The 26343-nt window shown below is 39.2% G+C and overlaps 1 protein-coding gene and 1 long non-coding RNA gene across 4 annotated transcripts in view; both read left to right on the top strand.

Annotated features, from left to right (window-relative positions):
* Positions 1-26343, top strand: part of RhoGEF3 (Rho guanine nucleotide exchange factor 3) — a 417890-nt gene that overhangs the window by 259341 nt on the left and 132206 nt on the right. The window lies entirely within an intron of this gene.
* Positions 181-21041, top strand: LOC147872134 (uncharacterized). Its single transcript, XR_015537940.1, has 2 exons — positions 181-604; positions 21023-21041. It is a non-coding gene; the product is annotated as an uncharacterized LOC147872134 (long non-coding RNA).

Here is a 26343-nt window from a genome sequence, read left to right on the forward strand (position 1 = left end):
TGTGGATTCGAACTTCGCAACATATTCTCATCTGCTCTTTTGTTGCCGTTTTTCGATTTGTCTGTCGTAAAACGGAGTCCTCCAATGCTTTGCTAACAGCTGTTACTGCTATGGACGGTACTTCCATCTGTAGGCCTGCGCGGGAAACTTTGTATCGAGTACGACTGCTGCAAGCGAGTTTAGCGCCAAGCTGCTTCCACGACGAACGTCAGTTTGGTGGTTGATCGCGAGAGGGAAGCGAGGAGCGTGTGCTAGGAGTGTCGAATTGGGCGCGTGTCTGCAGTTGGAAGTGATAAATGGGCCTCTGGTAACTGGTTTATACTCCATCAGGAGTTGTAGAAAGCGTGTGGCTGGTTTATTTTGAACTTGTGATGCGACCAATTAGGAGCGAACCAAGAGTACTTAGCAATGTAACCGAATCCAGCAGCTGGAGGCATAGTTGGCATTTCTCACCTTATCTATCTGAACTACCTGTGGGCTCCCTCTGTGGTCCTGCATTCAGCTGGGAGTCCCAGCTCTTCAGCGGTAGTACCACACTTCACGCCAGTAACCCTAATTCACCCCAGAAGAAGCCAGGCCACGATGCGACACAGCCAGTAAGAAAGTAAGTTCTCTGATTCACGTTACCTGTCACCTTGTAACGAACGCTGATGTCATGCATCGAGCAGGTCGACGGTTGGAGTTTGAAGATTCAAACAGCCGCTTCCTTGCGGATTCAGGTTGTACGTAATCAGAAGTTTCAAGGCGCAGGGTCGAACAGTTTTTAGAGAAGGGTTATGTGGTTCTGCCGCCTCCTTCCCGATATATTTCGAACGACATGATGAATAAATAGTACTTTCTGGTAAAATTTAAGCAGAGAAACATTTGTGATGTGGGAGCAAACATTTGCCGTAAAAGCACAGCGTAGGTGTTTGTTAGTCTGTGATATAAAATGCACTGTAGATTTTTACATTCGTTTTCGAAACACTCCCGAAATGAAAATTGTAGACGCGTCTGCTTAACTTGATGAATCTGGACAGTTTTATATGGATCACTGCAGGAAAAATGTGGCCTTGCATGTGTGGATTTTTCCGAGTCCCTTTATTTTCAAATTCATGTTATCTTTTCGTCCATTACAAAGACTTTTTTTTATAAAGGCATTATAATGGCTTCCTTCCAGATCCAGTAACCGAACAGGTTAGCTTTTCTCACGGGGTAGTATTTTGATGTTCCAGAGGTACGTGGTTGGAATGTCGGCCAGATCGCCGTATACCGTGAAGGTGGAAGCGATATGTTCCTCCTAAACGGCTTATCAAGGATTGCATACTGATATTTTGAAGCATATTCGATTAGTGATGCAGACTCTTCTTTTAGCATTGTTTCTGCAAATACGTCCATATCCCCTTTAATGTTATTTCTCATTCGATCCAAACGATTTCAAACTTTGATGCTTCTTAAAAGCTCATCTGGGCAGTTTGTTTCCTGCTTTCGTCTTTCTGTGTCAAAGCCGAAGTTTCACTACCGTTCAAAGAAATCGGAACTGATTAAACCAGGTGTTTTCAACAGGCGATCCGCCATTGTGTTTTACGTTCGGAGGTGCTCACTGCTGCCACTTTCTGCACTGTGTAATATCCCAGCAGACAGCCATATTCATACTCGCAGCCGTGAGAACCTGAAATCTCACCTTGTGTCATTCGAACGAAAAATATTTACCTATGATAAAACGCTTTTTGAAAAAAAAATCAATATCATTGTGAGCAACTTCTTAGCTTAGTGAAGGCGTCAGATGACCAGAATGTGCCTTGTTGAAGAACACTTGAAGGAATGTATGTGAATCGCAACAAGGGATATCGAACCTTCGATTGAAAGAACAAACTTAGTGTCAAATATCTCACTAATGATTGATTTAGCAAAGGCATTTATTATGAACCTTGTGTAAAGGAAGTTTGTGGGATTTTTTCCCCATGAATTGACAAGAATAATACTTGCTATATTGTCTTCATTCGAGACCTTGCTGCCCTCATGTTTAAATGCGAGGATGAAAGAGTCCAGAGGTCTGGAAAAGATTTAGACTCCCTGGTTTAAACCCCGTGAAATCTTATGTATCTCTTTTGAAACACGAATCAGTCAATCAGATATTTGTTTATATAAAACCAAATTTAACGTCAGGAATGACGCAATTAAGGGACGGAAATAGCAAGACTTCAAACGAACAGGCTTACTAACATAAAGTCTTATTGTGCGGGAGAAAGAATTTTAGTTTCCTGTAGCTCGAGTTGCAAAAGACATCGGGCAGGTGTCACTACAGTTTGTAGGCGTCACATAGGAAGACGATTGACTTGTAAGCACAGCGCTTTACTCTAGGGTAGATTTTATAGGCAAATTTGTAAAACGACCATGAAATGCATTGCGTTCGGTCTAACGGTGCCCAGAGGAAGTTTAATTAAAGAGGAAGATGCCAGTAGTAGTAACAAACACATTATTCTGTACTATGAAAGCACAGCTAGGTTGAATGGAATATAGGCCTACTTATAGAAACGTTTGTTTTTTATTTAATTTGTCCTCAGGACGTGTCCCATTTAAAAGTCGTTACAAATCATTTAGTACCAACTAATAAAGGCTTCAAATTCAAATAGGAAGTAACGGTGAAGGTTTGACCAAGCAAAAGTCATGACTTGGCCTGAGGTGAAATGGAATGGCTTTGTAACATGACTACAGCCTTGCCAGTCGGAGTTCGATTCCCGACAATTCCATATCGGCCTCCTGTAGGGAGGTGTCCTCTCTGGAGAGTAAAACTGGCCACCCAGTGGTTGGAGCTGTACTTCCATGCCCTCTGTACGCCGTTATGACTGATGCAAAGGGGCACTTTTAGCTTTGTTCTGTGTAATGCCTTGCGGGTCTGCTCCCTATTTTTGAAAGTCCAGATAGACACTTAAATTCATAAACAGTATTTATTATATTTAATCATTTTTTGTATATGGGTTGTGTCAAATAGAGAATTTTAATTCGGAGATGGACCCAGGTCAATTTCAAATTATAGTGTCAGGTAATAAACACGTATGTATTTGAATATAATTCTTAGGGATAAACGATTGTGTCTTATACACCTGCGTTTATGGAATGCTTCCAACTGCATAAGGAGCCGAACATAAATTCTTAAGAATCAGTTTATTACACATAGGCCTATTTTTGCTGATAGGGCCTATAGAGGACAAAAATGTTGAAGTTGTTGAGGAAAACACAGACGAAACTTCACAAAATAAACAAAGGCAAAACCAGTTGAGAGGTAGGATTTGAGATTTTCATGACGGTGCGTGTGAAGATGGCTGTCTTGCCTTGATGATGGAGGCAGCAAATACCTCTGAAACGTCGGTAAACTTCCACTACCAGACTTCAAGGCATTAAATCTCAAAAGACATCAGTTGAGAAATGTTCTTTAGCAGACCGAGTCATTTGTACCATTGTATTTTGCATGCTACGACACATACGTCACAATTCCGGACTGTAAGTTGTCAGTCGCACTGACTAGTGTGACACCAAAGACTCTCAGTCTTGTTCTTACACCTACAGATTCGAAATAGTTCCAGCGGTAGGTTACGTTTTGTGGTTCAACGAACTCCAATTCAGTGCTCGAAGTGCGTTGTGTTTGGTGTATTGACAATTCTGGTCTGTGACTTCGTGCTTACGTCATTCTGTGACAGGACGTCACAGGTAGGATAATGTCAAAGTGCACATAAATGTTTTGCTGTTTGTAGTAAGTTACGCCCACTAAGATTTCAATATTATAGAACGCGGAAACAAGTAAAGAAAGACATGTTTGCAATTTCAGCCTTTGTCACGCAATGTCTGATTTCAAGTTTTCTATGTTTTTGTAAATAACCTGAAGATGGCCCATCGGGCAGAAACATATTGTTCGTGACGATAAATGCAATTGATATTTTTACATATTTCTGTAAGGTTTCCTCCATATTTACTTGTATGAGTGAACCTTAAGGTAGGCCGCACACCGGCATGCGTCAAGGCATGTAACAGTCAAGACACGATGTCTGCGACATGACGCAAAGAAAGGAGCACAGTTGAACCAAATGAGATTATGAAAACCGCCGCACACCGATCTGAGTCATGATGCTGACGTCAGCTTCATGCTGCAGACACGTGCAGCAAGATAAGGCATGTTCCTTTTCTGTGCGTCAAGACTGAGACATCAGAACTCAAGGAACAGCACCAGTGTACGTTATCGACATGAGTGAATAGCAAATAAATAATTAAGATGGTGCAGACGGTTGAGAAATTCCCGGTAATATACGATATTCGTCCCCGGGCCTCCCAAACAAGGAGGAGGTTGATAAATAAGACTGGAATTTCACCGGATCGTTTAACAAGTCGCGCGCTAAAAACGTACGCACCATGTTGAGCACACGACTCATTAAAGTCATGAATCCACTTCCTTTTCCTTCTTTTACGTAATTTAAGCCACATGTACATTAAAATATCTTCCTCACTGGACGACGTCATGTCATCAACTACAGAAGATGTGATAAGACGCAGACACGTGCTACTTCGGTGTGCGGACTCGAATCTGTATCACGAATGAAGCAAGACTGCGTCTTTTGTCTCATGTCTTGACGCAGTTGGTGTGCCGAAGACTTAATATAGTGTTTGTAGTGATCAGTCTCCGTACAGATACAGTACAAATCTTTTGGCGTATGAGGTGTTGACTTAAATGTGTTTTTTAGAAACAGGTGAAGATTACGTTCCGTTAACTGGGCAGGGTAAAGCTAAATGTCTGTGGAGGTATATATAATACAAAAAAATTGTGTTTACTGTACTTGTTAACGGTCAGTTTGCGTTAGAGACGAAACGCAGAACATCACAATGGACTTGACGTATGCAGAAACAGCTTTCACTTTTATCATTAACATCAACAGTTTTCGTTTCCTGATAGAGTGGCAATTAATATAAACACCGTTTAATGTAAAGCTATTTATTTTTACAAGCAACATACTCTTTCCCTCCTGTCCTACCTCAGTGTGTCGGCTGTATTGAGCTGTTAAGTCGTAACTCGTATCCGAGTGGTTGGCGCTCCCAAGTAGTATTCGCGAGGTCTCAGGTTCAGCTCTCAACTAAGAGACTTGAGTTTTTCGTTGTTGTTGTTTTTTTTTTAAGTTTCTCCAGGCCAATGTCGTGATTTTACCTAAAATTAAGCCACGACCGATTCCTTCAATATCTTTTTTCTAATTCATAATTCTTCGGTAGTCTTATCATACGACGCAGTAAACTCTTTACTGTCGACAGCGTCGTTAAATAAACCACAAATAAAATACACAGTGCATGGGATTTTTTGTAAAGTAGCCAGAGAAAATATTGGCTTGAACCTACCTGCGTTTTATTACGATACGGCTGCTAAAGGAATTGTCTTCTTCAACGTCTGTTTCCCCACCTCTCTCTTTGCTTCCGTTACGTCGTATTCTAAATATTTATGGACGTCATGACGCTTTTATGGCAATTGTAAAATACTAAATGAATTGTTGGTGAGTTCTCTTGCACTGGTAGTAGCGATTAACAACTATTCAAGTCGGAACTTAAGAAATTACAATCTAATTGTCAATAGTAGCCTTTCTTTCACGACAGGTTTAATAATGAAAAAAGTCAACAACATCCGGTGAATTCCAGACAAATGGCTGCATTTCTTGTGCATCGTATGTGTTGGTTATAAAGCCACAAACCATGGCTTTGGAGCTTCATTTGTGCAAACATTGTGCACCGCTTAAATTCTGTCAAATGAAAAGTGAGCCAAGTCACTCTGTGTACTATCCCACGATTGTTACTAGAACAAAGTCGTATATTATCAGTATTTTACATCAGGATTTTCCGATGGGAACTTATTTACTCACATTCTTCAAAGGCGTCTTGCATTAATCTATTTCTCTCACTATTCTGTCTTGTTTATGCGTTGTAAAAAAGTTTGTGCTGTGGTGTGGATCAATTCTTCGCTCAAGGAAAATGTTTTCCTTTTGGTTCCACATGGGTGGTCCCATTGGAAGGAACAGCCCATGAGATCTGTCTTCTTTTTTGCTGTATAGGTGACGCGCGTTTCGGGGTGGTGGGGCGAACGGCCTTGACCGGATAGATGTGTTACATCGTACTCTGCGTTCCTGTCTGTGTCCTTGACATCTCCATCTGGGAAAGCGACGACTGTAGCTAGCTTTCTGTAACCGAACACTGTTGGACTATTTGCCTGATGGATATTTTGTAAAGTCTTTATTATATTTTAACTTTCTACTTGGTATTAATTGAAGTAACTGCACCCGCCCAGACTCAACATCTTTTAAATAATAATGATAATGTGTGGTTTAAAAAGATCTGACATATATTCTACCGTTTTACAAGAAGTTAAAACGTATTGTTGTAGAACGGAATACTTTTCAAAGATTTTAAAGTGGTCAGCAGATGTACATGTGTCCGAAACATGTCGCCCAGTTGATAAAATGCCATGTATTTAATAGAATGCATGAATTAAAATAGGATTACCTTATAGGGACGGGAATCCAATTTAATAATAATTTAATTATATTCACAGCATGACGTTTCATTATAACTAAAATTTTTGCGTTGTTTAGGCATATGGATTCTAAGAAACGAAACCCCCTAGCAGTCCACATTAATTAAAAATGCATTGAAAGATTCTTCACACTCATATCATTTACAAGTGGAACACCCCCCCCCCCCCCAATTTACATCCACTACAATTCTCATGCCATTCATCTTCTACTTTATCTGATTTCCGTCTGTGCACGTAGTGTGTAATTAAGTTAAGCTATTTCTATCACTGTCTTCGTGTGCCTTTCAGTGGCATGTAGGCCTCGACAGATGGGCGTGTCTCCTGCGGCAAGTGCTACAGCGACACCCAGTACTTATCTTTTATCGGACTCATTCATGCATTGTTCTCTTAATTCCTACGTTATTCAACGGTCCAGTCAGAAAATTCTCGCGAGAGGTGCATAAGAATCAAATAAATACAAGAGAGAGAGAAAAAACAAAGCCGGGAACATGCAGGTTTTAATATTACAGGAACGTAGTTACGTGTTTATTAAAGTGTGTGTTTATATCTCTTGTGGGATTACAATGAAATTAATACGCCTTGTGTTACATCTTTACTTCTTAGCCGCCAAAGGTTTCGCTGTGCGGGAAGTGTTTCAAAGCGCTCTGAGAACTGCCCCGTGCCCGATACGGAGATTGTACAGAGTGTATATAAATTTCCTTTACATCTTCCCTCCTTGCAAATGCCGCACGCGTTCGACAGTGCGTCGGTAGTTTCGTCAACGTTTGTGTCTGCAATAAGTTCCAAGTGACGTAGGCAATTACCTCAGGTGATAGGGTAGCCCGTAAGGAATTTTCAGTGACCATGCTTGACGAAGTCAACGAATTCCTGAGGAAATTCATGTTCTCTGACGAGGTTAAATTCCACGTGTCAGGGAAGATGAACAGGACGTATGCATATGGGGAACAGAACACACTTGTGCCACAGTGGAGAAAATTAGAAACAGCTTTATAGTTAATGTGGTGTGGTGAAGCCTGTTAGGCGATTGTTTGATCTGACCGGTAATATCACCGGTTTTCACATCCTGTGATACTTTCCTGTGGGGATACGGAAAATACTGTGTGTGCCAACTCAGATGGTCGACATCACCGATCTCAAGGACAGAATTGCAGGTTGTAACACGCCAGTTGACGTAGACACTCTGCAGCGTATATGGATGGAGCTAGAATATCGTTTGGACATTGCACCTGTAACAAATTGTGCCCATTTAAAATGCTAATAATTTTCAGAACATACTTTGAGAGTTTCTGTCGCATTTGTCGCTCAAACAGCATGACTGTGTCTTTTCATAAAGGTTTTAATCGCGAGTACAGTTTTAAATATAATTTATATACACCCTGCGGTAGTATGTCATCGAATGAATTATAATTTCAAGTGTTAATGAATAGTGAACACGTATGAGGACGGCAGCGGCGTATTTCAAGGTACTCTGCAGTTATTTACCTTGAGGAGACTTAGAATAAGAATAGAAAGCTCAGTACAATCTATAACCCGGACGAGATTCGTCCCGGATACGGCCCAGATAGATGTCATTACCGTTACTGCTATAACGCCAGATCTATCGGTTTGTGCCCTGTTATTTGTGGACGGTGTAAGATATATAAGGGTCATATCTGTTCTTTGTTGTGGCACGAAGAAATTATGAAGTGCCATGTGCCATATGTGTGTTGGTTTGAGTGGAAAATAGAACCAGAAGATACACATCGATCGGTATCGATAAAGAAATCTCGTAAAAAATTGTTGATCTCGTTAACGTATACGATCTGTGAACGTCTTGAAATGGCAAATATTAACAAAGTACGTGAAACGTACTTATATGATTTTATGGTTTAGTGGGATTATCTTCGTAACAATACATTTTACGTGAATTACATTAATATCAAATCCAAACTCGTGTGCGTAATATTAAAGAAGGTTCTTACTTTGGGTCATATGGCGGAATCGATGTTTTTTGTTGTTTTCAAAAAAAAAATATATAGGGTATACAACACTACACTTATGCAACTGGATTACATAGTACTATATCGCGAACAGAAATTTGCTAACCGTCTGCGGTCCTTGTACCACCAGTTGAGAAACACTCGTATAAAGAACTTATTTACGTGATAGTTTGATCATAAGCAACAGACCGATTTTGTCTCACGAGTTGAATGAAATTTTCTGTCTTCATTCTCTCTCATGGATCCTCCTCCTTCTCCATCCCCCATTCTGTGGTGGGATTCATTTTGTGTGGGAAGACCTAAACCCTAGGGAGAAGTTGCCAGAACTCAGTTGGCTGAATTATTTCACGAGCGGACCCGGTTCAGAATGTGAACCTCACAAAAGGCCCAACTGTAGGACTGGAGAATGTTCGTCTTTGCTTCTGCTATCTGAAGGGTGGCGCATTTCTCGAGGTACCTGCCATAAAAACAAAGATCACTCACTGTTCAGGATACATTTGTAATTTTTAGGCTTGAAAGAAAATTATAGCTGAAGATGGCTGTCTTCTGGCTTACTGCTTCGTGTAATCTGTAAAAGGGGAGTCACTCGCCCTGATGATGGAGGTAGAAGGACCTCTGAAACGTCTTTAAACTTTACCAGCGCAACAACCTAGGAGACAGGCATCTTCATACTCGCTGTCGTAAGAATCTCAAATCTTTGTATGTATATCCATTTGTCTGTCCGTCTGTTCCTGATTTATTTATAGTAAGTCGATTAATTTACCCTTTTGATTTTTCTTATCAGTAATTTCCTTTTTTGGGAAGGGCTCCATAATACTCTACAATTACCACATTGTCATTACACCACAATTTGAAAAGATGCTTTTCCCCTTTCCCTCTATTCTGGACACCTCTGTAAGTTGGACACATCATCGTGGAACCGCAAGTGTCCAAGTTAGAGAGATTTTACTGTACTTCGCTGCTCATTGAACAATAAATATTCTGTGATAGTTTTCTCATTGTCCGAAGTGTCGCTGTGGTAAATCAGAATGAACAATGGGTTGTTACTTGTAAGTTATTCGATGTGGTACACTCGACGTCATGGTGATTACGACAGTTCCCGATTCTAGTATAAATACAGTACCTGTACTTGACAATGGCATTTCAGAAACTGTCAAAGCTCAGTGATAATCGCATACAGAATATTCTAAAGACATCGACCACAGTCTATCAGACTTTAGGCGTGCACATAACGGAGCGCGCTTGACAAACCAGTCTGTCACAGCGTTCCAGAGAGTTCGTAACTGGTTTAGTTAGTCTTCAGTAAGGAATCCTTCGACTTGTCAGAATTTCAATCTTTAAACATGTAAAGTTTGTTATATACGGCAGATCCGAAACAGATTGACAATTGCTTTAACAGTATGCCTATAGTGCAGCGAGGACTTAAATGCAGAATATTATGCGTGAAATTTGCTCCTAAGAATGTACTGACTTACTGACGACGTTTATGGATCTGAGTCATCCTGGAATAGCTAACAGTCGCACGCAGTCAAATTATTCTCCGTTTTTATGTAATCAGAACCCGTGTTCGTAAGTGTTTCTGTCCTGATCAAAATTAATCCAGTCCACACTCTGACACAGTATTTCACCAAGATTAATATTAATATTATTCTTCCACCTACTCGTAAATCTTCTGAACCCTTCAGCCCTGAAGGAGGTGGCCATATGATTATTCGAAACGTTTTAACCCAGAAGACCATCATCCACAAAATGTCTGTATTTTCTCCGCCGGTAAGGTGTTGAGTAAGCTTATAAATGTAGCGAACAATTTTTTTTCTAGGAATGTAAAAGAACATTTTCGCTTCTATTAATCTTCGATAGATATAGACACATAACAGGATATAACGACGCAATTGATCAGTCAATAGAATTACATTCCATTTATTGTCCGTAGTGCTAACGTTGGCTTTCAAGTTGGTGTCGACCGCGTTAACAATGCACCTCAAGCCGCTTAAATGAAGATTTTATCGAGGAAGATAATCGACTTAGGAATTATTAAATGCAAAAAATGTTCTTGGCCTCCTGAACAATCAGCTACTGCTCCGTGGTGTTATCAAATGACTTGCAGACTCCGGATTTGTAATCATTGACTCAAAGCTTGGTGGAGAGCAAATTTCTGGCCTTAAATGAACAAACGTACTTTCATTTATCAGTGCGCAGTGACAAAAGTAGAACGTATGGGCGCACTTTTCCATTGTGCGTTGTTGCACTGCTCTTTTTATCTCAATCGTTGCAAGCTGTTTGGAATTTAGGGCCCATATACGCTCCAGGCGAGTTAATTCCTTCATTGCGCTGAGAAACGAATATTAATTGCGTCTCCCGTCTGATATTACTGTGTAAAGAATGTCGTAAATTCTAAGTCGCGCTGATGGGGGTGTGACATTCTCGCTGCTAGAACACACTATTATCGCCGTATCAGTTCAGTTCTTTGCAATATTTAACTAAAGTTGTGTCATTATTATACATGTATTTGACACAACAGATCTCCATTTAACAAAGCGTAATCTTGCTAATTAACAGATTATTCCTTTCTTAAGACCAGCAGTTACTTCAAGAGCTGACGTTACCGGTTCACCGAACACGTGGATTTAGAATTCGATTTTTTTTTCTGATTATAATGTTTTTGTGTCTCTAAATGTCTTTTGTGCGTCTTCAAGGCTACAAGTGAAGCAGACGAAGAAACAGGTCTTGGAGTCTCATTGCCTAGCGTTGGACAGGTTAGCTGAATCAGACATACCAGTGATCAAAGTCCGGTATCTGTCGCATGGTGTCCGGTACCAAGCTTCTCGCACATGTAAAGAAAGTTGTAAATAAGAATGCGTTTTAAGAGGGAAAGGACCTTTTGACGGTATCCGTCATGATTAATCTAGTCTTTAACGGTACTAATAACTGACTATAAGTGATCCTCGAACGATGATGGAATTGTCGATACTGGTCTTCTGTGTTGTGACGTCCAGTAATATTGTAGGTTACCGACGTTTCGGAGGAATGTACTTGTATTCCGGTACGAAGTACACTTTCCGAGGTTATTCTTAGTCTGCTAGTAACCGAGTTCCAGCTGAGGTCCGAGATTCGAAAACTTACTGGCTAATCGAGGCATTTTTACGCAATTGGGAGTAGGAAGAAACCTAAATTGTCGATGAAAACCCTACTTTATGATCACTTTCTACATCATAGATCTCACGTGGACCGTTCTGGGATTATACCCAGATCTCCGATACCGGCTACAGACGGCCTGAAGAATGGCACAGAGACTTTATCGATACATCGTACCTCTTCAACTATTTCTGTCACTGAAAGTGCTGGGTGTAGGTTATTCATATGCGGATTGAGGCGTCATATCGATTTAGTCCGTCGAATTGAGACGGTTCTGGGGTTACGGAATCTCTTCCTTGAGTATACAGATGCTGCAAAGTCGACGTTAATCGGCTTATGATCGAAGTTGAAATTCCTGATCCAAGACTAATCCTCCGTAAGAGGATAGCAGTCCAATATCCGCGGAAATATTCGAAGCCGAAGTAATTTAGCGTGGTGTGTTTAATCAGTATTGCGTTGTACTGCTTCGTCTTTAGCGTGTTGTGTTTTTTGTCTGTATATTCGTAGTATGTAAGCTGTTAATTAATCGTATTTAATTTGGAAGAATTGTGTCCTATTGTAATTTACAACAAATTCTTTATATAAAAAGAACAAATGAAGGTGGACTTATAACGTTTCACAAATGTATTCTTGTCTCATTTGGATATCCTAATCGGCCTTGACATTTCTTTTTTGCGTGTACATATCTACTTGTGCTAAGTTTACCATGCTACAGGAGTCTGATTAGAATTTCATATAAAGTATTGGTATAGTGGATCGATACATACCAAAATTAAATTCTTCCAACATTTTTAGTGTAAATCGCGTAACATTATGCTCCGTAAAGAATGTACAGAATGTCCTAAAAAGATGTATACTCAATGCTGACGTATGTAATGGTTCTGTGTGTACATCTTCATGAGACATCTTTATTACGGACGGTGTTGACACGTAGAGGGTACAAATGAAATAATTGGTGTAGTTCGAAGACTACTTTCCATTGTAGTGCTTTTAAAGTAAGGTTGCACGATGATATGAGATCGTGGCATGAATTGATAATATTATTTTAGGACTTCGTTATTTTCTGACGTAGCCGTGGGTTTGATATGCATGTCGTTTCGTGTGTTAGGTAAATTCTCGCTGTCGCATAATTTATGTATTATTACAAAAGAGGTACTCTGGCCATACAAAACACATCGTCGGGTGGCGAGAAGAAAATTCTGGTAAATATATGAATATGCCTGTTAATGTAATTATTATCTTAAGTAATTGCTGATAACAATTTGAGATCCATTTGTTCCACATGGAATTTGTTGCTGAGACATTGTCTTGTTAGATTTTCTTCGTTTCCCTGAACATTAATTGCATTCATTACTCACCCATTAACGCCTTTTCTATTTAATAATCTTGGTATATGAATAAAACATGCAGATTTCCACTAATTAACTGTTAACCGAACCATATTGTCACACACTGTACTGTGTAGTTTTATCTCATGTGTTTGATTGCTCCACTGATGCGAAAATGAGACAAAGGATAATTGACATCACCGCAGACAAGCGCCCTTATCAAGGAAGAGGTCATATATGACTACCGCTTATTGATCTTTGCCCTGTGTATAAAACATTTCGAACAGAATGTGAGGAGAAGTGACAGTTTCCAATACAATGATCCTTGAATTCAGAATTTGAAGTAGGATGTCAATCGGTCAACTCATCACACGGACGTAATTTCCACATACCGTATTATTCTCTAATTACACGATAGGTAATTCTGTTGTGGAGGCTTCACCATTTAACCGACATGAACATTTCCCGAAATATACAACTTTGGCTTTCAGGGATGATCCGCTTCGAATGTTGAAAATTATCTTCGGTTTCGGTAAAAAAGAGAGTTGCTGTCTTAAGCGTTAATGTTTAATGGCTGGGCGTTTTTAGAAGCAAGGCTTTACCTGAAGAAATCGGTATAAAATCTGCACGTCCAGTACTTTCTGAAACGATTGGCGAATGTTTGTTAAACTTCCATTGATTGAACGTCGTGTCATTATAGCACCAAATTTCACGCTTTTGGCTGTCAGCCATTTTAATGCTGTAACTCGACAGTCGTTAGTATATGTGATGTACAAACAGCAGAAACACAGAATCCTGAAATCACACGATTGGTGGTGCCCCATCCGAGGTTCGAATGTGGTATCTTCCAAATAACAGCTAGGTGCGTTTTTGCTACTCCAACTCATTTGTCAACTTTTTTAAATCAAGGGGAATTTAATGCAGGTCTGTATGATCGTTGCAGGACAGGGCAATACCATCACGAGGTCCGATTTATATTGACCGCTGTCGCGTTAACACCTGTCCCCGCTTGTCACGTTTGGAACCGCCTAATTGATTGAACGACGGTTTAAAGTTTATTCGTGCCGGCTTCGCTGCTATCGGCTTTGCCAGACGAAAACGTCGATGTTAACAAAAATAATTAGTTTAGCTACAACGTTTAATGGAGTTTGTGATAATGAACTCGAAACCGACGTCATTGAACGTCTACAGTTTCTGTTTTGTTGTCACTATAATAAATGGTTCCCTATATTTACACGTGATATGAATGTTTAATTCTTAACGAATGTAGAATATTTATTATCGGTCGAAGAAACATTAGTATTTATTTCATGACAGGGGTTTATAGTGCGAGGTAACCTAAGGCAACTAGTTAAGTAGATTTTAAGCAAATTTGGCAGTAGGTCTACCATGCTACGTTGTATAGAAGTACGTGTGCTTAGTAGGCCATGGATTAATGAGTACGTAGTCATAAATAGGATCCCATAAAACCCATAATCTGTTAACAGTAAATGATCTGCAACCGACCAGCCAAGCTATCAACACTTGCTTATTACGCCGATTACAAATTTTGGGGGTCAAGCTATTGTACAGACAGGTGTCTAAGTTGTCAGATGGTTGACACTCACGATGGAGGGTCAGAACGGAAGATTTATGCACAAATATCATAGGAAACATTTGTTCGACTGAAATCCTTCGATTACTTGCTCACAGTATTGCTTGCAATGACACGTCAGCACAAGCAGATTCAACAAAGGAATGCACAGGGAGTAGAGAGAGGGAGATCATTAATAACAACGGAAAAGTCGACAGATGTTTTCTTAACAGTCAGTACAACACCTGCTCGCGCGACCTTGGCGCGGCGGGACGGACAGAGTGGTAACTAGGAAAGCAACTCTCAAGATATGCGTAGAATGCAACGTAGGCTCGTCTAGAGTCATCCAGTCGTCTACAACCAACCTTTTTCTTTGGTAGGGTACAAATATTCTCCACAGCACGTAATTCTTATACATTCTCAGTGTCTTTTCTTCCTTCAGAGTGGGAGACGATTTCATATCCGTATGAAGTGAGATTTCTTGTTACTTGGTATAAAGCAGTGAGACGCGGACTAGCTTTTCTGTATCATCTCATACATTTTGATAAAACAGAATAAAGACTAGCTAAAATGGGCCTGTTAATAGAAAGTCAATTTTGTTGTTATATTTTTACTAGATTCTCAAAATAAAAAAAAACATTAAAACTTGCAACATCACTTCATCAAAAATTAAAGTTAGACTCAATTCGCGGACCCCAAGTTGAGAAACACACATCTCTCTTTTCGTTCTCATTCCTCACCGTAGTTCAATAATCGATAACAGCGTAGATTACAAATAGAGCAAGAGATAGGGAATATGAAGTAATCGGTCATTATCCTATCGATATCTTACAGGTTGAAATATGCTTTCAGATATGACGCTGCTAAAAGACTTTTAAGTGGATCACAGAAATCATTTTGATGATAAATTACCTTATTATTCCTTCTGAGCAAGAATCCCTGATGGGATCTTTCGGTTACGCCAGACACTATATTCCATGAAACTAAGAATTTATTTTAAATTGTGTGGGTAGAGATGGGTAACCCTCGATGCCACTAGGCTACATTGTCGAACACCAATTGTATGCACCGAGCAGGTTGGCTAAGCCTTTATGTTTCTGATTGTCTGCTTGAGCCTCGGCCTGTGGACTGTCCTCTGGTTTTCGTTTATGCATTACTTTGACTGAATCCGGGTATGGTTTCTTGAAACAAAAATGCGATCGCTTTTTCAGCAACCTTTCCCCATTTCTCTATACGTGGGCTAACTATTCCCTTGTCTTGGTCGACATCATTTTCCTATTTAACACAGTGTGACAAAAAACTATAGAATTACAGATTTCTCATGCCAACTTAATCAATGATTAATATTATAAAACGAACTGTGTCCTGCATTGCCATATTATTTTTCGATTTTTCTTAAAACTAACATAACTTATTGAAGAATGACTTTTCATCACGTTTATAATCAGTTTTAACGAAGCAAAATTGCACCTTTCCGTACCCCCAACCCCGGTATAATAATAGCACACAAATATTTGAAACTATGGCGTCATCAGAGAACACGTTACGTAAGAACATTTTAGCGTTTTGTTAAGCGGTCGATTGCTGTAGTATGATTACCGAGTGAATAATGAATGAACTGGGAAGGATGTTGAAGGGAGCTGTGCTAGCCTATCCGGTATTACCTTCGAGGGGCCGAAGGGAACTGCAAAACCCTCAGTTAAGATAGGCGGTCTTCGGACCGACACTTGAATACGGGAACTTTCTGGATACGAAGGAGGTGTTTTACTCACTCAACTACGACGTTCATCGATATTAAGGTTTCATATTAAATCAAAATACTGTTGCATTCATCACAAATGCCACTAACCTAGCCTTTTTCCTGAAGGGACTAAGGACAACCACGGAAACGTAAGATAGATGGTGTCGCTGTCGAGATTCAAAATGGGTAGAATTACTTCCCCGGAGTAGAAGTTTACACGTTATCACTTAAGCTGCTTATTTTGGAACATTTTTATGACATCTTCATCCCAATATCAAATTACCGCTTACGAGTGTTACACAGAGTTGGATGTGTATTTATAGTTTCTGAACACTTGACATTGTCTGACAGGCTCAAGAATTTACAGTCAAGGAAAGAAAGATTTAATTCGTTCATTTCTCTATACAGAAGACTGCATCCGGTTTTTTGCGGACCACGGCTTAATATAACTATCTCTAATGTCGTTATTCTGCTACACAGACTTTATTATTATAGCTAACTACCCTGTCCTTTCCTGTTCCTTACAAATTTTATTGTCTCATTTACATCTAGGTTTATACAGATATTTTCCTGTACTCCTTAAATCCACACCACTAGCACGATTTATCATTCTGAATTAAGTTACCTCTTCGAAAGAAAGATTTCATGAAGAAGTGAAATCGGCGTAGGACAAGGGCTTAAAGATGTCAGCCCTGCCAGAGGTAAGATTGATGTAACGTGGATGCTATAAAGACGAAAACAATGAACGGAAACCATTGTCGGATGGGTTGTTTTCTCAACAAGGACAGTGCTAACACTTCACTGATATCAAGGTCGCTTGTCTTGTGCGAGATGGACGATGTTTAAACTTCCCGGAGGTTTCGTACAGGATCGTGTGTCTTGGACAAGGTTTTTCGTGATTTACACAGGTTGCTTCATGAAAATGCCAAAATGGCAGGCCGACATTAAAATGTCCCTTTTCTAATTCCCGTTCAAAATGCGTATCGCAAAGCTATGAAGCAAGTGAGTTGATAAAATAAATAAGTGGTCAGAGTTGAGGCTGACCGAAATGTTGACCGACGTGAAGTTCTTGTTTTTCTGTTGTATAAGTCAACGTTTCCGGAAACTGGAAGCCGTGACTTTCCAGGGGTCATGAAGTTTTACGGGCGGTAGGGTGCTAATGTCTTAATTATAATATAAATTGCTATGGTAAGATTACATGAGATTATAAATGTACTAACATACTTCATAGATATCATTTTAAGGCTCATTAAATTGCTAAAACTCATTTTGAGTCATTTTTATACAGTGGGTGCCTCGGACATTTCTATTCATATCAATGGAGCCTCTGACTAAATAGTATGGTAACCACTGGTGGAAGAAACGTTGTAACATGAATGTTTGTTCAGCAGATGAACACACACTTGTTATTATTTCAACAAATATTACTGAGGGTAGAATCCTACACATTCATGGCATGTGGCATACACCTGAGAAAATAACAACTCCGATTATTTTAATTCACTAGGATATGACTCCTACGTACGGCCGAAAAGGGGTGATACCCCCGAGTTTGGGCAGGGGCGTTACAAATTCTCGCCCAGAAGAAAAGGACATGGTTTCTGACTGTGTGCTTGTGGTTCCATAAAAGGCGGAGAATTACTTTAGTACGTGAGTGACTGTCAGCTTCTCCACGAAATTAGTTAGGCATACTTTAACCGTACTTTAATGTGAACACTTTTTTTCTGCCATGGACTACACACGATCAGCATATTTAAGTGCACGCTTGCAGAATTTGAAGTAGCGTGGATATCCAAGCGTGAATCTTAATGTTGACCTACTCTGTGGAATGATTCTCAAACACACGAATAATTAATTATTCGGCACCCTGCTGCTGGACATTTAGTTTTGAATATTGCACAACGAGAGAGTTTCCGAGAAACACCGTCTAGCGTACCCTACTAATTAAATAAGGCGCGTGTGCAATTACATAATGAAAATTAACAGAAACTATCAGGGCGTATTCTGGAACGTTACGTCATAACTCACAGACTCCAGCTGACTTCGAGTTTGTTATGAGCTCCTTGTACGAAATGAATAAACTGAATGCAATATGCTGTGATTGTTTCCATCTGGCCAAATGTTATATTTCAGATTTTGCTGTACAGTTTTTGATTAAATTTAGTACCGGAGGACCACAGTAAATGTTTTCGGTGCTACAGAATCCAGTTATCGGGCATATTTGATTTTGGTTCATTAGGATCTAATATAACCCCTACTTTTGCTAAAAAACGTAAAACGGCTCATCGACCAAAAGTTTAGTCTGTGATATATAAATAGATTAAATTAAGACCTGAAGATTTCTGTCTTCTGGATTATTGGCGCTGTGTAGTCTGGTAGATGTTTACCAACGTTTCAGAGGTCATACTGTCTCCGTCATCAGGACGATTCTGATGACGGAGGTAGTATGACTTCAGAAACGTTGGTAAACATCGACCAGACTACACAGCGCAACAACCCAGAAGACAGAAATCTTCATACTCACCGCTGTGAAAACCTCAAATCTTACAAATTAAGACCTACTTAATTTTTCGAAACTTTTTTTATGTGGTGAATACTTAACGAAATGAGCACAAAGAAACATAGTTTATGAGTTTGAACAATTGTATAGGTTTTGTTCCCCCCAGCGGGGCTTAATTCAAGTGTAGAATGAAGTTTCAGATTCTACTAGTCTGATCGAAAACTGGAATTCCTCTCGTATCCCGTTCGTTTGTCTGCGTTTGCAGCTAAGTCCTCCCGTTTTTCTAGGAGGGTTCTCCTCGGATTCCCCATGGCAAGGATTTAGAAGACCTTTACATAAAATGGTATAGGAATTCGATTCTTCGGTTTCTCAAATGACTTCATAATGTTACATGTTAGGCTTATTCTTAAAGTATACTACAGATCCTGAGATAATTAAATTGCATATTTACTACAACAAATTTCGTTAATCTGCCGCCATTTCACACAGCCTTCTTCAGTTCTCACAGCTTAAACCTTTATAGTATTTTATTTACGCGTCAACTACTGCTGTTCTTATTTTGAACTACATTCGATTAAAATTTAATCATATCAATGACATATTCAAGTTTCATGCAATATGCCAAGTCGTGTCAGTATTTTGATCAATAATTGAGTTGGGATGTTTGGATGGGAATGCTTGAAGTGGGTGGAGTTACGGTTGGAACCCAAATAAAAAATGCAAGAGGTATGAAGTATGTGAGGAAGTAGGACGTTCACCCACCGTGTACTGTAACAAGTTCACAGTCGTCTGGTGTATCGATTCTTCCTGATTAATTACAGCCTTGGGCGTAATTTAACCTTTTAAGGTAATTTTACATGCTCGTTTCTTGTTCTAACTTGCTTTTGATTCAAAACTCTGCCTCTCGCTGTGGAATATATAGTAGAAAGGCTTGTTATGGCTAATTCTTTTTTATTTCTCATATTTTATCTGTTAATGATGCCGAAAGTTTGTCTCTTTTTTTTTCTAATTTTCTTCGATTATTTTACCGCAGATCATGTACAGTCGTTTATGTAGTCGAGGTGTCTGATGTTATTAGCCTATAAATGTAGACTTCTTGTATTATGATATTGCTGGTTAATCATTGTAACTATATATGTGTGTGTGTGTGTGTGTGTGTATTCTGATATCTCTAAAAAACACTCGGAATTAAATTATTTAGGTGTACTTTACAATATTTCTGCTACTCCTTTCTCTCGGGTTTAAATATTCTTTGCCAGCACTATGTTTACAAATATCGTCTCTTTGTTTGTCTACCTTAGCGACAGAAAAAAGGCCCTAATTGTTAGTGACATAGCATTGCGTAGTGATGGTACAATTAGCACTGAGCTTAGAAGGTTGGACTATTTATCTTGACAACTAATTATCTTACCAACACGTTAGTTGGTTTGTCACGTAGCCGGTTGTGTGTAACCAGTAAAAACAACAGTAAAATTAACATATGACGTAACAACACTACTGTTTATTGGCCCATCGTTTCTTATTGTTGTGGGGTATGAGTGGAATGGTTGTCAACACTGAAGATGGCTATCTTCTGGGTTGTTGCGCCGTCTATTGTTTTAGAAGTTTACCGATGTTTCAGAGGTCCTTGCTGCCTCCATCATCAGAGCACAACAACCCAGACGTCAGCCATCTTCAAACTCACCGCCGTGAAAACCTCAAATCCTACGTTGTCAACACTGTTAACGTGAGCATTATGGCATTGAAAAGCATGGGCTTACATGCCGAAACGTAACTAATATTTTTTGAAACATTTTTACTTGGCTGTATAATTAGTGCTCGAAATAAACTTTAATCGTGTGAAATAACAAAAATCGAATTTTCACATTTATTATGATATATTTATTCGTACCTACAGTGGTAGCTCAAGGTTACTGGGTCGCAAGAATTGTTTTTAAATAACTATGAAAAATATCAAGCTCAATATGCATTAATCCTTTACAGCTTAAGTTCGTCGGAATAATATTTAAGAATTCGGTCAGTACCTAAAACAACACGTCTCCATTACAAAAATAAACCGATTAAAGCTCTTCACCAATAATCATACGGAGGGTGTAAATACAAAATGCAGAGTTATTTATTGTTAAGGCAAATGGTACATATAGTTACCACTAGGCCATAATTTTTTTATTACTGTTGGTTTAGTTAGTTTCGATGTTTTAAAATTGTTCATCTTTTCTTTTCAGGTAAGTCTTTAATCCGTTCTTTAAGCAGTATGAAACAACAGTGTCAGTACGTCAGATCTGGTGAGTAGTAAACGAGGTGTCCAGTTTATTTCAGTCTTTAATTTCAATGAACACAATCATGTCTTTAATTATCTTTCGTTCCACGTGAATACTATCTGTGGACAGACCCTTCGATACCTCAGCATTGATTGATTACATTTCGCAGTAATCTTATAAGTCTGTCATCGTTAAATTACTGTATCTTAAATGTCTGACTTCATGATTCAAAAGCCTATCTGACAGCACTTTCACACATATATGTTTTCTTGTGCCTGTTCTGTTTGTTGGTCTCTTAGAACTACATGTTTAAAAATTATAAGGAAGAATTACCTAATGTCAGCTCCCTTTGATGTCTATCTTTTGTAGATGGTCGAAAAAGAATCTCTAGGGAGCCATTTGTAAAGCAGTGTACAGTATAATGAAATTAAAGAGCACAGTGTGAGCATTTCCTCCTCAGAGAAGAAAAGTTCTGTACTGGTTGAGCTGTCTTCGTAAAATATCGATAACTACCGCTAATGAGTGGGCTATTGAAACACAAATGTTATACTGACACACAGAACGTCTTGGTCCCATGCTAATTTCGGAGTCATCTAGTGTCCGCGCGCCACGAGAAGTCCGCATGGAAACTCGAGCAAAACGGGGTGGGGAGGTCGATGTTACTGCGCACGCGCACTCCGCCCGTGTCTATTCCAAACACATTGTTCTCTAATGGCGCAGTGCACCGTGAAAACTAATGGCGTATGAGCGGGTGGCTAATCGTGTAAGAGTACAGCGTAACCGTTCGTGCCCAGTCTTGTCCTGACGAACTGCTCGTGACACGCAACCATTACTACTATAAAAGTTTATAAAATTCATCATTGATTTGGGAAATTAAAATATCCGGACAGAGGAAACAAGACCTCCTCTTGTCGTTCGGTTTACGCATTGACACTGAGTGTAAAGAATGCATAAAAGTGAATAATTTTTCCTTCTGAGTAAGATGACTCCCTTCAGAATGATTAGTGATTAGGAAAGCAATGTGAAAGATGTTTTATCATCTCGTATTCGCCTACATGTGTCTAATTCTCATGCCTGGCCACTCCTGTTATCTTTCCAACAGCTGTCCATGCGTCACATTTCGTGCTGTTACTGTATTGATTGCAATATGATTGCTTGGAAACCCAACTTATGTCAGTTGTGGTGTTTTATTTGGTTCATGTTAAGCCTTTTGTCGTCATGTACACAGTGTATAGCTCCCAAACACCGCCAAGAACTCCAGAAGAACGACATAGAATTAAGATACTCATAACAAAGCTATTGAAAGGGGGTAATGTACCGTTAAATCGCGGAAATACGTCGTGTACCATCTGTGATTACTGAAACATATTTTATTTGTAACAAATGATCTTCTTTTTTGCAACAGATAGCTGCAGCGATCAATGTCCTTAAGCTCCAGAAGATGTGTAGTATCAGAGACAAAATTCATTTAAAAAAGTAGATGTTAGCTCTTTACGTAGGAATATACATATTTTGGACTGATAAAACTTTTGATATGTACCTACCGTGACAGATATTTGGATATAATAATAGGATTTCGTTTCTCAGACTTGGGAACGGATGAGATTAAGACTTACAAAACTAAGCGGAATGTAATGCAGAAAATGTCTGCCAGGGCTTGACTAAACACTTACTTTCGTGACTTATAATTTAAGGTCGTAAGTGAAACTATCGTCTATTTATAATGATGCTTTTTAGTATACTTATTACTGTCAGTTTTACTAATTTTTTAATATTTCACCACAGTAAATTGCGAATTTGCATGGTATGTGCCATGTTTTTGTAATTAATGAGTTCGAACCACGAACGAAGAAGAAACGGACGTTTCGCGTTGCCACCTCCTTCAGACAGGGTTACGAAAATTGTACATCAAGTGCCGACAAAGCAGGCAAGTCTGATATCGACTTTTGATGACCGACGATGTTGGACGGCTTATTTCTTGCAGTAATCAATCACACGCGGAAGTCCTGTCCGGACTTAATGATCGGAAGACAGAACTTCTTGCACGGAATTATGAATGATTAACGGAAATTCTATCTTTTTTACATAAAATTCGTAATGTAGTAGTAATCTGTTCCTCAAAATTTTAAGAGCTGTGAACTTCTTGTATGAACATGTCTACAACTTTGTGATTGACAGAATTTTAATTGTAGAACAAGTATTGAGAGTGCGTTGTAATTATGACTGACTTTCCATCTTAATCTTACTGAATTAGTAATTCTTAAACAAGGTACGGGGACGGAAGGTGAAGATCGCAGTACAAAATTGTGTTAACTTCATTTCTAAATCTCGGGTTCGTTATTATTCTGATGATACACAAAGGAATGCAGGACACTTACAAAAGCAGGAATGTTACCGTCGCTTTAGATAGGCTTGTCCTTTCCCTCTGCATCAAAAGAAATTATAATAACAAAAGATATCAAAAGCTGTTGTACAGTCCAATCCATTCATGGAGAAGGTTTCATGCCGGTCGGAATCGAAGTTTGAACTGAACTAATGTGAGACTGGTCCATTCAGGATTGTGAGATTGTATTCATTTTCATCTCACTGATTCCTGGTCGTGAAATGTAAAACTTATAAATAAATACAGACGCCCCAGTTATATAACTGAGCGTCGTACTATTTTGATTCTTCGACGAGGCGAAAGTGCGAACTTGTGAAGTAAGATCAACATTTGTGGAGTTGAATGTAAGATCTTTAGAATTTGTATCATGATAAAGTTTCTGAAAAACATGGACTCATGGAAATTTTGTAGGAACGTGGAAAATAATCATTAGACGATTACGAGAAATAAATATTTGTTATTGCAAATGAATTTTGTAATTAGACACGCGAATGTTGCCTTGTGACGTTATGAAGACATGCACTAGGCAAATTTTAGGGTGAATGAATTACAACCTTGTAGGTTTAAAACTTCTGAACCTTAAAATACATTATGCCAACAGCCTGAGGTTTAATAGTTTTTACTGTTATTCAGTCAACATCAGCTGTTATATTTTTAACTACCTAAGCGAAGAACAGTTAATTTCTTTCATAGGAGTGCAAGTCTAAAATAGAAGTTAATCGCTTGTGTTCAGTATGGTAAACCTAAGCATTAAGTTATATTATCAACAGGAATTGGCTTCTGTATGAATTCGGAGAATTCTTGAAACTAGGAGCTGTAATACAAGTCACAAGTAACCCTGTAACCAAATCGATCTATACACTTCGACCCAGTAGAGGTGGTTTACGTCACCCCAACTGTTTGAAGCTCACGTGAGCGTCTACTGCTGCACGTGTCTGTGGCAAATACTCAGAAACTATTTGCTGACTTTATTGTTACGTAGAAGTTAAATTTTCGAGGGGGCAACGTTGTCGTATATTATTTGTGACTTTGTTGGCGATACAGAGGTTTCCATCTCGTCGACCGAGCTGTTGGTGTAATGATAACGGTCGTCATCCGATTATGGAGGCAGCAAGGACCTCTGAAACATCGGTAAACTTCTGCCAGATTACATGGCGCAACAACCTAGACCACAGCCATCTTGGTTTGATTACTTATCACTGAAGACGTAGAATAATCGATTCGAGAAAACCATTGTCCTCTGAGACCCGTATCAGTAGGTATATCAGCAAATCACGTGACATGCGACATAATTCGCTACTGATGCCCCCTGACAGAATGTTTATACAATTTTGAGATGTCATACAATAACGATTAGAAGTGTGCAGTTAAGACTTCAGCTGGAAGAACACATAACCCATTTGCAGGAGTGTTCTTTCTATGCCTCATTGTTATCATATTTATTTAGTGCAGATACAAATATTTTGCAAAACTAATCAGACTGAATGTACATTGTATACGATTAAGACATTATTTATATATTTTGCTAAATATTAGACATATTACAAACTCTTCCAAATAATTGTTGCTCCTTGTGAAAAGACAGATCTGGATCAATATTGTATTCGTACGTCTTTGGACAGACATACGATTTTCCTGTTAAGCGCTCAATATATGCATCTTTTTTCAAGAGTAATGGTATATTTGTATACGTAACTTTGTTATTGTTAACCAATATGTGGGCCACGTTTCAGCCTGAAGGCAGGATCTACCTGTTTTTGGTATTTGTCCAGTCCTTATGTTCTTTCTTATATTCTAATGCATAAATTAAAACTGTGTGTGCCTTTGAAATATTTTCTTTGAGGCTTTGCTTTCCAAATTCATTAAATGATGTAAACGTGATATGTGTAGTAAAGCAGGCAGCTACACATGCCTGTCAGAGACTGATGTATGGTAGCTTCTGTAAAAACTATAGGAGAGTTTGAACCGGGAGGGGGGATTCATTCTAGGAGGTTGATAAAATTTCGCCATAGCTCAGAGCCCGTAAAATTAATACAACGCTTTAAAAATATGACCGAAATCATTGTGACTGGAGTACGATAAATGAAACTCGTTCGGGCTTTGAATCTGTGGCGATGCACATGCAATCTGCGTTAAAGCTGAGCTCGCTCTGCTACAGACGGAAGCCCCCAGGAGAAACACTTCACTGCTGGCACGCACAAAGCGACCTACCGAGAGTAATCGATACACAGCATGTGCGTTTGCATGCGTGGGTTCGTTCAGGGAAAACTCTGGGCACATTTACCATTGTTCGAAGTTGAGCGCTGGCATAATCGATTACACACTGCTGTGTCGGTGGGACACTTTGAAGAGCTCTTCCTAAATAAATCCGCAATTCATGTGGCGAACGTGTGTACAAGGCTATATCTTCTTGTCCTTTTAAGTGGCGTTTAAATGTATAGACACCTGGTGTATCTTCTGTTGAATCGTATGGTATTTCCACGTGGAGGTTACAACGCGAAGTTTGAAATACGATTTCTGCTGAGAATACACAACAGTAGGACCTGAAACAGTGGTATAAAACACAAAGAGCGGAATATAGGCTATAACCAGCTCCATGGACCAGAATCCTTCTTCCAGGAGTTAATAGTTCGCTCTGCTTGTCAAATTATTTACCTTTTACGAACTAGAATCTTCATTGCCGTGTTCATAAGAGCCCACCAATGACCCCTATTTTGATCCATTTGAATCCAATTCATACCCTCCAACTTTTTTCCCCCTAAGAGCTATTGTAAATTATCCTCCCGCCTACGATTTGGTCTTCTCAGTGATCTCTTCACCTCTGGCTTTGCAGCAAAATTTTTATACGCACTTTTTATATACCCCATGAGGGCTACATCCCGCCCAAAACATTCTCCTAGAT

The sequence above is a fragment of the Zootermopsis nevadensis genome, unplaced genomic scaffold (assembly GCF_977971745.1).
Source record: "Zootermopsis nevadensis isolate Lab colony 2312 unplaced genomic scaffold, Znev_1.0 Znev_ptg000030l, whole genome shotgun sequence".
NCBI lineage: Eukaryota > Metazoa > Arthropoda > Insecta > Blattodea > Termopsidae > Zootermopsis > Zootermopsis nevadensis.